The 15260-nt window shown below is 35.8% G+C and overlaps 2 long non-coding RNA genes across 2 annotated transcripts; one reads left to right on the forward strand and one right to left on the reverse strand.

The window, feature by feature from the left end:
- Positions 1 to 3959: 3959 nt before the first annotated feature.
- LOC146138237 (uncharacterized) lies at positions 3960 to 4370 on the reverse strand. Its single transcript, XR_014501422.1, has 2 exons — positions 4218 to 4370; positions 3960 to 4087 (listed from the first exon to the last, which is right to left on the reverse strand). It is a non-coding gene; the product is annotated as an uncharacterized LOC146138237 (long non-coding RNA).
- A 9821-nt stretch (positions 4371 to 14191) lies between these two features.
- On the forward strand, positions 14192 to 14642 carry LOC146138238 (uncharacterized). Its single transcript, XR_014501421.1, has 2 exons — positions 14192 to 14344; positions 14475 to 14642. It is a non-coding gene; the product is annotated as an uncharacterized LOC146138238 (long non-coding RNA).
- Positions 14643 to 15260: the final 618 nt, after the last annotated feature.

The following is a 15260-nucleotide window of genomic DNA, read 5'->3' on the forward strand; positions in this document are numbered from 1 at the left end:
TGACGTCACACTATTTAAAGGGAAAAAAATAAGACCCTTATAATTTTGAACCTATAAACCCAATTTGTATAATAGACCTAAATGTTCAACATGAAAGCAAAACATGTTAAATTTCAAAGTTTAGCTTTATAAGAACCAGCTTATAAACTTCATAACTATTTCTGTAGCCACTATTAACTATATAAATGCAAAATATTTTTCGTGAAATATATTTTAGGCGCAAAACACAAAAAACACAAAATGTTAACTAATAATTGTGTTATTAACATGTTAGAAATGTGGATCAGGCAGGCCTCGGATCGTTTTCGCACTTAAAAACGTGTTTAATTACATTTAAGGAGGCAGTAAAGTGTTGACGCAAAGCGCGAAAAAAAGCGTTTGTTTGGTTTAAAATTAGAGTTCACACGTCGTCATCCGTGCAACGAATGAAAAGTCCAATAAAACTACTTGGATGGAACGCGATAACACTTTATCTATAGCCCAGTGTTTGTTAACCTTTTGGGTCAAAGTAGATCTGGCGAGCGAAGCGAACGCGATTTTTTTGTTGTATACGGGCATTTCTTTTAAATTTCTTGCAAGTTTTCATACATTGCCGAAAATGAAAAATAAATAAATGTTAAAAAATATATGTCCAATATTTTAGAATAAGTATGTTTTCCGTTTTTCCGCGACGCACTTGGCAACCTTCCACGGCGCAACGGTAATAAAGAGCTAATCTAGTTCAAAAGACAGCATCAAAACGTAAACAAACCGGACGCAGAATGGTCATTCGCGCGAAGCGCGAAAATTTTTCGTTCTTACGTAGTTAAAATAGTCAAAAAGTATGTGAAATAGACTCGTTTCTAATTTATCAAAGAGGCGGCGGGCCGGATCAATTTCATCGGCGGGCCGACCCCTGATATAAACAATAAAAAAAAACATTAACCTATGCTGCTTGTTTTCGCACTGTCTCGCGTGAAAACAGTAAGTCCCTTTATAAAAAATAAACGTTGTTGTGTAATTTCAAGCACGTAAAAGCTTCCAGTTCACATTAAGCGTATTCAATTCATTTTGTTTAGTATCGAAAAAGTTTAATGAAAAAAAAAGTTGTTATCGAAAAAGTTTGATGCCACGAATGTTGGGCTTAATCGAGATTTGGGCTTTATGTCGCATTACGCCATATAACACGCTTCACTACACCCAGCGCACTTTTAAGCGCAGACCTCGAGTAATTAGTGTTTGTTTTTTTGGTCAGTTGCACACGTCTTTGCGATCATGTGCCTGTGGATATAATATACGTCACCACTCTTATCGCATTTTATTCACGCGTGTGTGTACGCTACAATAAACAGAAATCAGTTTAGGTCACTCGGTGTCTGCGTTTTGACCGCCCTGTTCGACAAGGCCATCAGTTTCACAATAATGCAGCCAACCAAAAAACATTCATGCTTGCAACAGAGCAGTAGAAACTTCCCTAGACTGCGCCCCACTGTGACATAAAGGATGAACGACGCTGATAAATAATATTTTTGTTTTAAAACTGATTTTCTTAAACTCCTATGAACATAATATTATTTTTACTTTAAAATATCTATTTCCACTTAAACATTTAAACCAGAATTGGCAAGTTTGTTACAGAGGGCGGCATGAGATACAATGTTTTTGGTAAAACGTTATGTAACCGCGCAAAAAATCCTTTAAACCGAGCCAAATCATACTAGGTCTACAAGGTTATACAAGATTAGCTTTTAGTGTAGAATTCATAAAGCCGTTACATATAGCGTTTTAAGTTTGTCTATGTTAGCAACAAATGAGAACGAGCACCTAAGCACTTTCAGAGTGACGTAATACATTTCAAAAAAATAAGGTATACTTCGGTTTGCCTAATAAATTAATGATAAATAAAAAAACACAAATCTAACGACCTATAACCACGGTTCTTAACAACTTATAACAGCGGTTATTAATAAAACTCTTCCTTCGCGCTTCGCGCGACCGACAGCAAACTTCACTATTTTCAAGTTGTCTTAGTAATATTTAATTGAAAATGCCGGTTTTCGTGCGGGGGCCCAAGGCATATGAATATTACGAAAGCGGGCGCGACTAAAAAAGGGTTAAGAACCAGTGGCTTATAAAAATTGGACACTTTTCAAAATTGCTTATAACAGCCGATGGCAGAGAAGTTGTTTAGGTTTCGGACATTGACCTTCTTGCTTCTGGAGTTCCAATGAAAACGCACTCCTTTAATGAAATCTCTTACGTTGCTTTTACAGTGCCCCTTTGTCGCGTATTAAGTCTGTACAACCAGGGTCGTTTTAACCAAGTCATTTTTAGGAAATATCGCTACCGCTAGATAGTAGTACAGAGCTAAGCGGTTGTTGTACAATTTGACATGGGTTGTTTTACAGAGCCTTATTTTCATGGGTGCATCAATATTTGCGTCATTATAAATAAGGTTATTTGCCAGGTTAATTCATGTATTATTACACATTACGCTTTACTTGGTTTTAGGGTATATATTAAGTGATATTTTCCTCTGACTCGTTTGTGCAAGCAAAAAAATATGGGACAAGTTTCCAGCCTTCACTTATGACATAGATGCAACATTTATTTTAATTTTTTGTTATATCCTACTTAAAAAGTAAGCCTAATAATTTCTCGGCAGTATTTACTACCAACTCCATCCAAAAAACAATATCACAAATTTTTCTTATAATTCATTTAGCCTACATAAAGAAATATTATAAAATTTATTGTTTTTTTGTTCACATCGACCAAAAAAAAAACATTTTAAAAAATATTCTTATAAATCAACTTTTTGTATTCAATTGCCATAAAACCACACAATTTTTATTTGTTTTCACCTAAAAAACAAACAAGGAATTCGCAGTATCATATTTTGATGGTTTATTAGCTTTTAAAAAATAGCACAGTGGCAAACACAGCAAAAGAAGTTAGATTACGATACATTACTACCGCTAAGTAGGGGTAGAGATCTTTAAATAACTTGACATCACATTATTTAACGGCGAAAATATACGACCCACTCATAATTTTGAACTCGTAACACAATTATTATATTAAATATAAATTTTAAACATGAAAGCCGAATCTTCGTGCGAATGGTAACCTTGAATGTACTAATTCCATTCCCAACAACATAGGAGTGTGAATCTGCATTTTCGGCACTACTTTTCATTAAGCCAAAGGCTAGAAACCGTTTGGATGCGATTCATGGAGGGTTGCGTTGTCCATAACGGAACCAAACATAGCCGAGCAGCGAGCTAATAGCAAAGAAGCAAGTGCATCCGCCCTATTGATACCACTAAAAACAACGTGTTATTTTGTGTTTATTTGTGTATATTTTTAAGTGGACCGTGAGCGTTTCTAGGGGACCGCTGCGTAATTTTTTTAAAAAAGTTTAAGAACCACATTGGTCTAAGGAGAATACAAAGCTTTGGCGTAATCTGTTTTCTTGCAATCATAGTGCACGTTTGGGGACCGCTGGGATAAAGTTTCAATGCGTATAGGCACCATACCGCTTCCATACCGCCAAACCAGTTTTTTTTACTAGGTCCTTTTATTACCAGGCCATCCATTCATAGTCTCGAATTTATTTAAACCTAGATACCATTTGCATGTTTGTGTACTACGTTAAACGATACTCTTATAGGCTTTCTATATGTAGGTTGCTTGTTTTAAACTCCCCCTAATAACGTAACTTTGTCATCTCAATTTTTTTATTGTTTTGATAAGAAAATTATTTTACTTTCACCCCTGCTCGATAGTCATATGCGATTAAACCAAACTTGACTGTCCCAGTTGGAATCTAGAACTTTGACAACGTATTAAGTTCAACGTTTAACGTTTAGTAAATCGCGGTGTGTAAAAACTGGGTACCTTGAAAGTTTATGCAACACAAAGAAAACGCCATTGCTTTCAAATTTTATTATACTTTGCAGTATATACCAAATATCAACTTAGTGCTGTTGTTGATCCACCTCGTTGACCATTTCAACAAGTTCTTGTGCCTCCTCTGGCAGCAAGTCGTCTTTCATATCTAGAGACTTCTCTAATTGAGAATCATCTTCAGACATCTTTTCATTATCTGGCGAAACATTTTTTAAACGCAACAAATTACCATATTTTAATTGGATAAACTTAAGTAAGTTTAAGCTAACATGCAACCAGAACAACCGTGAATGTTTTTGAACTATCAGACACAAAAATCGACTAACTTGCAACATCGTAGCGCCTTCTGCGATAGTAGTAGTAGTACCTTCTTCGGGAGTAGTACCTTCTTCTTCGAGAGTACCACCACCATGCGTCGACATTAACGGTGGAGATAGCCAACACTAATAGCAAAAGCAAGCAGAGTTTGTCCATCTAAAAATACAAAAAGGGTTTCAATTTTTTTTAAGCAACACTACTAGTCATCTGATATATTTAACACAAACTGATTAAAAGCACAAATAAAAGATGCAACAACTTCTGTTAACTCTGTGATTCACGTCACTCATCTAACTTACCTTGAACTGCAGTTGCAAGTCCGTAGTGCAAGATCATAGCTATGCAACCTTATATAACGCTGGTGCAGCTGTTCAAATTTTAGGGTTCTCCCGTGACGCATAAAAGGTAAACAATTTAGAGTCGTTGGACTTATCCATGGCGAGGAGGCAGAATATTTATTGAAAGGAAATTTAAAGTTACCCTTGTGATAAAATTTCCACGAAAACTATTGAGAAAATTTTATTTACTTTTAAAATACACCGATTTATCTAAATACAGAAACGTTTCTATATCGGCCAAATTGTTGCCTGAAATTAATAACACCGAATCGCAGTAATATCTACAGCAAAATTGTATCTAAACCAGTCAGAAGATGCCTCAAACACATCGGTGTAATATCTCAATGGTCCAAAGACGCTAAAACCGTAGGAAGATAGTAAGGGACGATTTGATGCCCCCATCTTGGCGTCGGCCGTTTTGGTATGCGAGTCTCTATTTTGGCACTGGACTGTTGCCTTTGTTTGTGTTTTGGGGTTTGAATGTTTTGTTCAGTTTGGAAGTTTAAATCTTATTTCTTACTATAACCTTATTCCGACTGTCAGGTATAAGTCCTATTTTTGTTTTAGTGTGAATTGTATTTTACAGGGCTGCGGACCTGCGGTGTTGGCAAAAAGAAATTTTACAATTGATCCAACTCTGCTGGGGTTTAGTAGAACTCATCGACCCACAATACACAGGTACAACATAGTTCACCATATGCTTTTCCACATTTTCAATTAACAGTTTGCGACCTTATCAGTTTAAAAATGTTGGTACTGCGCATGCGCACGTCGGACCCTGGACACAGGTAGTCTCACGTAATCTTGCTTGAGTCCCAAGTCCTGAGCTCGACCATTGAAAAACAAAGACTTCGTCGAGTCCCTAATCCCAAGACCAAGTACGCAGACCTGGTGTTTCATTGCGACTTTTATGTTAGGCGAATTTCGGTTTTGATGCCGCAGTTGTTCTCTATAAGACAGTTCCAGGCTTCTTGTGGCTTTGAACTTTAGATACTTCTATTGGGAACTTCAAATTGATTGAACTAAGTAAATTATTTATTAGTATTCATGGGTAATAACCGTAAACTTTTTACTGTCAAACATATAATTTTATGGGGGTTAGCAACGAAGCTGTTGGGTGTACTGTACATCAATCTATACTCTAAAAACGAATTTACAAACAAACGAAAAGTACATTGACGATTAAACTTAACTTAACATTGGTTTTATTTTGTCGTTTCTATGATTATCTATGGACTAAAAATATTCTAACCGAAAAAGTTGCCACGTCTTAATAATACCACATGCTGAAAACGATAAGCTTAAGAAACGGCTATATTGATGAGAATTCTTAGAATTTGTCAGAATCAAATATTCCAAAACCAAAAAATTGCTTTAGTTTTAGTTAGAAAAGCCGTGACGGGAAGCGATTAAATTTAAGATTGGCATACGGATGGAAGTGTCTATTTTTTTCAATGAAAACACACACACATTTTTTGTTTAGAACTCCCGTATCAACAACGGTTTGGCTACTTTATCTATTTGATCATTCGATAATAACTGAGGTCGATTTGAAGAAAAAGCGACACAAATGCAGTGCGAAGTGCGAAAAACTCGCGTCTATTTCGTTTAAAATGCAAACTGGGGCTGTAGTTTGCCCAGGTGTGGCTTAAACTAAAGATAAACAAACTTATTTCTTCGCATTCTTATGTGCTCTCAACAAAAAATAGCTGAATTGATTTAACTCGACTAAAGTTGCTTCTTTACGATGTTTTCTAACATTATAACAGTTAAAAGTTACACCTACCAATTAAGCACCCCTAAATCCGTTCCCGGGTGTGTTATACCAAGTGACACGCTGTTTTTTTACAGGAATCTTTCGAGTCGAAGCGGGTAAATCATGGTTCAGTTCAAACTATATACCCTACTCATTTTATGTCTTCGTTTTTTATATAATCTGCTTTTATTATTCGCATGTAATTCTTGATACGCTTCGCTTTATATATCTGTCATCAATTCGCCATAAACCAAGCGATCCTTCCGAATATTAATTTCGTTCTACGGGCAAATTTGTTACTTTTTGGTTTAAAATTCAAGCTTTCATTTAGAATGTATAGATGAACAAGACGCATAAAGAACAGATGAATATAAATCTCGTAAAATGGTAGCCTATTAACTATTGGGTTAAAATATGTCAATCTTGATGTTATAAGAGATTGTATGTGGTCGATATACTAAATTTTGTTATAGCTTAATGACGGAATACATTCGATCAAAGCGTAAAAACTACATTTTAAAATTTTAATTTTTTAACAGTACAGAGGGCGCTTTTAGTTTCTTAAGGTGTCAAAAGTAAAACATATTCGGAAGACAGCTGAGATTGGCGAATCACAAAACTCCATTTATGTACTTTAGACAAGCAAAAAATAAAGTTTAGGGCGGCATGCCTGGATCAGGTCCTGGTAAGCCCAGTAGTGGTCCACGAGACAATTTTCAGTGGGATATGGAGCTCTTTGAAAATCTTGTTTGTATATAATTTAATTTACTAAATATAGTGTGCCCGCCAATAAATATTATCGACCGCCGACTATTTGGCGGGTTTCTGTAGATTATTTTTTGACTAAAAGTTTTCACACCAAGAAAGGCGTCACATATTGATCATAATGGCCCATGCTGAAAACGACCAGCCTTAAGAAACGGCTATATTGATAAACAGTTCTTAGAATATGTCCGAATCAAATATTCCAAAAACAAAATATTGCTTTAGTATTAGTTAGAAAAACCATGACGAGAAGCAAACAAATTAAAAATCGGCCTATGGATATTATATAGAAGTGTCTATTTTTTCAAGGAAAATGCACACACAATTCTTTGTTTAAAACTCCCGTATCAACAACGGTTCGGCTACTCTATATTCTATTTGATCATGCAATAGAACCCGAAAACTAAACAAATAACATTTCTTAATTTTGTATTTGTTAAGACTGTTCTTCAACCTTAAACACTTTGGCTGGCACAACTAATAAAGCCTATAGTGATAATTTATTTCCTTCCTAAAACCAGTCGACTGATGACAGTTTTTTTTTACGATACAGGTATTTTGTCCACAAAAGATTAAATTGACTAAACATTGTTCAAATGAAAACCACATGAAGAAAATTACACAGTAAATTACCCTTTAACAACAAATACACTAGTCGGAGTTGGTACATAACTTTTTTAATTCCTTGCACTGCTGTGTTAATTACAACTCCCTATTTTCCTGATTTAAGATTTAAAGGAAGACTGTTTTTGCTTCTTATGAAACAGTGCAATAATATATATCTGCAATTTTTTTTGTTTTACTCGTATGTTAACAAATAGAGCTTAAGGCAATGCAGTTAATTTCCTTTTAACTTTTTGTCCAACAAAGTTATCTAGGGTCGCCAACCCACGGTCCGCAAGCCGCATACAGCTTTTATAATGTGTTTATGATTGTTTGGACCGACAATATAACTTTGCCCAGAAAATACACCCCGTCGTCCAGGTAGAATAGAGTCACAAACCGGCGCGGATTTAAGGGGACAATCATGTTGCATCAACTCTCAAAATTTTATGTTAAATTGGCATGGCACGTCACGAAAAAGTTTAGTCGGAACGTAACGTAACAAAGCAGGCATTTTCTCGAGACCAGCTGTTCTTGGATCTTCCCATGAGCAAATGGGCAACTTCATAGGCTGAATAAAAGAAATAGCTATTCGATTTATGCAGGTGTACTCAACTGGCGGACCCCGATTCGGGTCCGGACATGTGGAGTGTTGAACGTGATTCTCAAAGAATGCCCAATGTACTAAAAAATATTTAAATGTGGTACGATTGAATGACATTTTCGACGAACTTGCTAAGAGGCATATGACCATTGACCAACCCTTAAGCAGAAAGGCCGCATTGCCACACAAATTTTGATGAGCCGCCAAACCCATTAAATTAAAGGAGACGACGTCATAAGTTACGTGATATTGTGACGTCATAAAAACAACTTAACATATAAACACCCGCTCTTCCAGTGTGAAGTCGAGCGCAAATATGCACGTAAATGTCGGCCTAGTTTAAAGTAGTTTAGGAAACGCTGTTGGCCACACTGCTATAGGTTTCTTTCATTATTCTTGATCGGACTACGACGTGGCCCGCTTTGCTGAATTAGCCTAAGACCACCTTTCGTGAGGCCCACAGTTCTTGAACAGTTGACATGACGGCAATTTATAATTAAACCTTTTACTCAAACAATATAATCAATTTGTCACGCAGACGTCAAATAATGCACTCGGCCGAAACAAAATATAAAATATTGTTCAAAAATGCAAACATTCCGATGTTAATATGACTTACAAACAGTTTTATGTATCCATCTTGTATGGTACGTGTATTGGTTCTACACTGTCATAAAATAAATCTTGCGATGACTTTAAGTTACACGACAAATACCAAATACATAGGTCGATTTAAAATGTTAAGGAATTTTGTGTGTTAAGTACATTTATTATTTAATGCTGTTGGGCATTCAAACTATAGTTGACAAACCTTAAGATATTTAGCCTGCTTCTGTATTATATCATCCTCCACATCTGGATAATCCTTATGATAAACATTTTGGTAATTCTTTTATATGAATACTTTTGCACAGCGTCAAAATTTCCAAAAAAGTGCTGCTTGTTTCACACCGTCCTAATTAAGGTTTACCCATATCCAAGGAAAACGAATTAATTGTGTGGTTAACCTGACGCGTGACTATACTCGTCAGAATATTCGTGTCCCTGTCGCGCGCCACGTATTGTCGCCCTACAGGCAACAGTTTGAACACCACTGGTTGAATGGGGTATTTAACAGATTTGTAATAAAGGCCCAATCGAATCTTAACATTCAAAATGTGCGCAAACGCTTGGTATAGTGACAGGGTTATATAAACACTTTCGCATCGTTTCAGAAATATATTTTTCATTCTCAGCAAGGAAAATAGCTGATGCAAAATTACAGTTGTATAATAGGAGTTTTACTTTCTATGGTATAACTGATTTATAAAATATTAGTCCCCAATTTTCTGTAATTGGAGACATTGTTTCACAGCGGGGGTCGCACTTGCTGGTTGTACGTGACATTTATAGACATAATTTATTAACAGTATAGTTTAAATATATCCACTTGGTTGAATCGAAATCTTTAAAAGGTTCATTTTTCGCGTTTTATGACTAATGTTCACGGAACAAATAAGTATTAGTCTACAAACATTTCGTTAGGATGTTTTGCAATAACATTTGTATGTTTTCTGTAAAACAGCGCCTTTTTCCAGAGAAACAAAATTTTAATTTTTACCCTACTTATATGGGCCCTTTTTCACAATAAAATTTGGGTTATATAATACAGTATATTGCTAATGTTTGTAAGCCCAACTCAGTAAATTTGCATAGGTTAACTATAAATACATTTTGTCATGTTGATTGCAGCTGCGGAGCTCAATAACAAATTGAGACGTCACAATATCACGTAACTTATGACGTCGTCTCCTTTAATTTAATGGGTTTGGAGGCTCATCAAAATTTTTAAAGTGGCAATGCGGCCTTTCTGCTTAAGGGTTGGTCAATGGTCATATGCCTCTTAGCAAGTTCGTCGAAAATGTCATTCAATCGTACCACATTTAAATATTTTTTAGTACATTGGGCATTCTTTGAGAATCACGTTCAACACTCCACAGGTCCGGATCCGAATCGGGGTCCGCCAGTTGAGTACACCTGCATAAATCGAATAGCTATTTCTTTTATTCAGCCTATGAAGTTGCCCATTTGCTCATGGGAAGATCCAAGAACAGCTGGTCTCGAGAAAATGCCTGCTTTGTTACGTCACGTTCCGACTAAACTTTTTCGTGCCGTGCCATGCCAATTTAACATAAAATTTTGAGAGTTGATGCAACATGATTGTCCCCTTAAATCCGCGCCGGTTTGTGACTGTATTCTACCTGGACGACGGGGTGTATTTTCTAGGCAAATAAGCAAAGTTATATCGTCGGTCCAAACAATCATAAACACATTATAAAAGCTGTATGCGGCTTGCGGACCGTGGGTTGGCGACCCTAGATAACTTTGTTGGACAAAAAGTTAAAAGGAAATTAACTGCATTGCCTTAAGCTCTATTTGTTAACATACGAGTAAAACAAAAAAAATTGCAAATATATATTGCACTGTTTCATAAGAAGCAAAAACAGTCTTCCTTTAAATCTTAAATCAGGAAATAGGGAGTTGTATATAACACAGCAGTGCAAGGAATTAAAAAAGTTATGTACCAACTCCGACTAGTGTATTTGTTGTTAAAGGGTAATTTACTGTGTAATTTTCTTCATGTGGTTTACATTTGAACAATGTTTAGTCAATTTAATCTTTTGTGGACAAAATACCTGTATCGTAAACAAAAACTGTCATCAGTCGACTGGTTTTAGGAAGGAATTAAATTATCACTATAGGCTTTATTAGTTATGCCAGCCAAAGTGTTTAAGGTTGAAGAACAGTCTTAACAAATACAAAATTAGGAAATTTTATTTGTTTAGTTTTCGGGTTCTATTGCATGATCAAATAGAATATAGAGTAGCCGAACCGATGTTGATACGGGAGTTTGAAACAAAGAATTGTGTGTGCATTTTCCTTGAAAAAATAGACACTTCTATATAATATCCATAGGCCGATTTTTAATTTGTTTGCTTCTCGTCATGGTTTTTCTAACTAATACTAAAGCAATATTTTGTTTTTGGAATATTTGATTCGGACATATTCTAAGAACTGTTTATCAATATAGCCGTTTCTTAAGGCTGGTCGTTTTCAGCATGGGCCATTATTATCAATATGTGACGCCTTTCTTGGTGAGAAAATTTTAGTCAAAAAATAATCGACAGGAACCCGCCAAATAGTCGGCGGTCGATAATATTTATTGGCGGGCACACTATATTTAGTAAATTAAATTATATACAAACAAGATTTTCAAAGAGCTCCATATCCCACTGAAAATTGTCTCGTGGACCACTACTGGGCTTACCAGGACCTGATCCAGGCATGCCGCCCTAAACTTTATTTTTTGCTTGTCTAAAGTACATAAATGGAGTTTTGTGATTCGACAATCTCAGCTGTCTTCCGAATATGTTTTACTTTTGACACGTTAAGAAACTAAAAGCGCCCTCTGTACTGTTAAAAAATTAAAATTTTTAAATGTAGTTTTACGCTTTGATCGAATGTATTCCGTCATTAAGCTATAACAAAATTTAGTATATCGACCACATACAATCTCTTATAACATCAAGATTGACATATTTTAACCCAATAGTTAATAGGCTACCATTTTTCGAGATTTATCTTTATCTGTTCTTTATGCGTCTTGTTTATCTATACATTCTAAATGAAAGCTTGCATTTTAAACCAAAAAGTAACAAATTTGCCCGTAGAACGAAATTAATATTCGGAAGGATCGCTTGGTTTATGGCGAATTGATGACAGATATATAAAGCGAAGCGTATCAAGAATTACATGCGAATAATAAAAGCAGATTATATAAAAAACAAAAAACGAAGACATAAAATGAGTAGGGTATATAGTTTGAACTGAACCATGATTTACCCGCTTCGACTCGAAAGATTCCTGTAAAAAAACAGCGTGTCACTTGGTATAACACACCCGGGAACGGATTTAGGGGTGCTTAATTGGTAGGTGTAACTTTTAACTGTTATAATGTTAGAAAACATCGTAAAGAAGCAACTTTAATTGAGTTAAATCAATTCAGCTATTTTTTGTTGAGAGCACATAAGAATGCGAAGAAATAAGTTTGTTTATCTTTAGTTTAAGCCACACCTGGGCAAACTACAGCCCCAGTTTGCATTTTAAATGAAATAGACGCGAGTTTTTCGCACTTCGCACTGCATTTGTGTCGCTTTTTCTTCAAATCGACCTCAGTTATTGATCAAATAGAAAAAGTAGCCAAACCGTTGTTGATACGGGAGTTCTAAACAAAAAATGTGTGTGTGTTTTCATTGAAAAAAATAGACACTTCCATCCGTATGCCAATCTTAAATTTAATCGCTTCCCGTCTCGGCTTTTCTAACTAAAACTAAAGCAATTTTTTGGTTTTGGAATATTTGATTCTGACAAATTCTAAGAATTCTCATCAATATAGCCGTTTCTTAGGCTTATCGTTTTCAGCATATGGTATTATTAAGACGTGGCAACTTTTTCGGTTAGAATATTTTTAGTCCATAGATAATCATAGAAACGACAAAATAAAACCAATGTTAAGTTAAGTTTAATCGTCAATGTACTTTTCTTTTGTTTGTAAATTCGTTTTTAGAGTATAGATTGATGTACAGTACACCCAACAGCTTCGTTGCTAACCCCCATAAAATTATATGTTTGACAGTAAACAGTTTACGGTTATTACCCATGAATACTATAATAAATAATTTACTTATTTCAATCAATTTGAAGTTCCCAATAGAAGTATCTAAAGTTTAAAGCCACAAGAAGCCTGGAACTGTCTTATAGAGAACAACTGCGGCATCAAAACCGAAATTCGCCTAACATAAAAGTCGCAATGAAACACCAGGTCTGCGTACTTGGTCTTGGGATTAGGGACTCGAGGAAGTTTGTGTTTTTCAATGGTCGAGCTCAGGAATTGGGACTCAAGCAAGATTACGTAAGACTACCTGTGTCCAGGGTCCGACGTGCGCATGCGCAGTACCATCATTTCGACACTGATAAGGTAGCAAACTGGGAATTTTAATGTGGAAATGCATATGGTGAACTATTTTCCACCTATGTATAGTGGGTCGAGGAGTTCTACTAAACCCCAGCAGATTTGGATCAATTGTAAAATTTCTTTCTGCCAACACCGCAGGTCCGCAGCCCTGTAAAATACAATTCACAGTAAAATAAAAATAGGACTAATAGCTGACAGTCGGAATAAGGTTAGCAAGAAATAAGATTTAAACTTCCCCCCAAAAAAACATTCTAACCCAAAATCCAAACAAAGGCAATAGTCCAGTGCCATGGTGACTCGCATACCAAAACGGCCGACGCCAAGATGGGGGCATCAAATCGTCCCTTACTATCTTCCTACGGTTTTAGCGTTTTTGGACCATAGAGATATTACACCAACGTGTTTGAGGCATCTTCTGACTGGTTTAGATACAATTTTGCCGTAGATGTTACTGCGATTCGGTATTATTAATTTCAGGCAACAATTTTGCCGATATAGAAACGTTTCTGTTATAAATAAATCGGTGTATTTTAAAAGTAATTAAAATTTTCTCAATAGTTTTCGTGGAAATTTTATCACAAGGGTAACTATAAATTTCCTTTCAATAAATATTCTGCCTCCTTGCCATGGATAAGTCCAACGACTCTAAATTGTTTACCTTTTATGCGTCATGGTAGAACCCTAAAATTTGAACAGCTGCACCAGCGTTATATAAGGATGCATAACTATGATCTTGAACTACTGACTTGCAACTGCACTTCAAGGTAAGTTAGATGAGAGACGTGAATCACAGAGTTAACAGAAGTTGTTGTAACTTTTATTTGTGCTTTTAATCAGTTTATGTTAAATATATCAGATGACCAGTAGTGTTGCTTAAAAAAAATTGAAACCCTTTTTGTATTTTTAGATGGACAAACTCTGCTTGCTTTTGCTATTAGTGTTGGCTATCTCCACCGTTAATGTCGACGCATGGTGGTGGTACTCTCGAAGAAGAAGGTACTACTCCCGAAGAAGGTACTACTACTACTATCGCAGAAGGCGCTACGATGTTGCAAGTTAGTCGATTTTTGTGTCTGATAGTTCAAAAACATTCACGGTTGTTCTGGTTGCATGTTAGCTTAAACTTACTTAAGTTCATCCAATTTAAATATGGTAATTTGTTGCGTTTAAAAAATTTTTCGACAGATAATGAAAAGATGTCTGAAGAGGATTCTCAATTAGAGAAGTCTCTAGATATGAAAGACGACTTGCTGCCAGAGGAGGCACAGAAACTTGTTGAAATGGTCAACGAGGTGGATCAACAACAGCACTAAGTTGATATTTGGTGTATCCTGCAAAGTATAATAAAAAAGCAATGGCGTTTCCTTTGTGTTGCATAAACTTTCAAGGTACCCAGTTTTTACACACGGCGATTTACTGAACGTTAAACGTTAAACAAAATATGTTGACAAAGTTCTAGATTCCAACCGGGACAGTCAAGTTTGGTTTAATCGCATATGACTATCGAGCAGGGGTGAAAGTAAAATAATTTTCTTACCAAAACAATAAAAAAATTGAGATGACGTCACAAAGTTACGCTATTAGGGGGAGTTTAAAACAAGCAACCTATATATAGAAAGCCTAAGGGTATCGTTCAACGTAGTACACAAACATACACCTGGAATCTAGGTTTAAATAAATTCGAGACTATGAATGGGTGGCCTGGTAAAAAAAGGACCTAGTAAAAAAAAACTTTTTTGGCGCTATGGAAGCGGTATGGTGCGTATACGCATTGAACCTTTATCCCAGCGGTCCCCAAACTTTTCTGAAAAATTTACCTGGTGGAACCTTTGCAATTATTTTGTTTTTTCGCGTCGCTATAAAAATCAAGGAATGCTATGGGAAAAATGCAAGAAAACACATCAATGAAAGAAAAAGCAAAAACTATCAAATACGGAAAGCGTTTAAAGAATGGGTGCATTTTTTTGCTGC

This window comes from Ascidiella aspersa, chromosome 7, assembly GCF_963924565.1.
Source record: "Ascidiella aspersa chromosome 7, kaAscAspe10.2, whole genome shotgun sequence".
In the NCBI taxonomy this organism is placed as follows: domain Eukaryota; kingdom Metazoa; phylum Chordata; class Ascidiacea; order Phlebobranchia; family Ascidiidae; genus Ascidiella; species Ascidiella aspersa.